We start from the raw sequence: 632 nt of genomic DNA, 5'->3' as shown, positions 1-632 counted from the left end.
TAGCATAAGTCTGTAGACCTCAGGGTCAACCCCATTAGTCTTAACAGTGTCACAGATTTGCAAGAACTCAGCCAAAAACTGGTGAGGATCTTCCAGACTCATAAGAAAGAGAGGAGAACAAGAAAATGTGGAATCCTCTATGTCACAGTATAGAGATTCCTTGAAGTGTCAGATGAAAAGAAGAGTAGAAGACAGAAGTAGAAAATTCGAACTTATCAAAGGAGATGGAGTTCGAATTTTGCATTAAGGGATAGTGTTAGTCCATAAATAGAAGGATATGAGAAGAAGGGAAGTAATTTTCGAAAATTAAGTAAGAAATTTTGAAAACATTTTGAAAAACACTAATTAATTTTCGAAAACCAAGAGTGAGAAAGAGATCAAGTGATTTTTGAAAAAGATTTTGAAATTAGAAATTAAAAAGATTTGATTGAAAACTATTTTGGAAAAGATGTGGTTAAGAAGATATGATTAAAAAAAAATGTGATTGAGAAGATATGATTTGAAAAACATTTTAAAAAGATTTGATTTTGAAAAATTAAAAACTTGACTAACAAGAAAAGATATGATTCAAACATTAAACCTTTCTCAACAGAAAAGGCAACATACTTGAAATGTTGAATCAAATCATTAAT

Source organism: Arachis duranensis, unplaced genomic scaffold, assembly GCF_000817695.3.
Source record: "Arachis duranensis cultivar V14167 unplaced genomic scaffold, aradu.V14167.gnm2.J7QH unplaced_Scaffold_83851, whole genome shotgun sequence".
Classification (NCBI taxonomy): domain Eukaryota; kingdom Viridiplantae; phylum Streptophyta; class Magnoliopsida; order Fabales; family Fabaceae; genus Arachis; species Arachis duranensis.
This window is presented reverse-complemented; position numbering follows the sequence as displayed.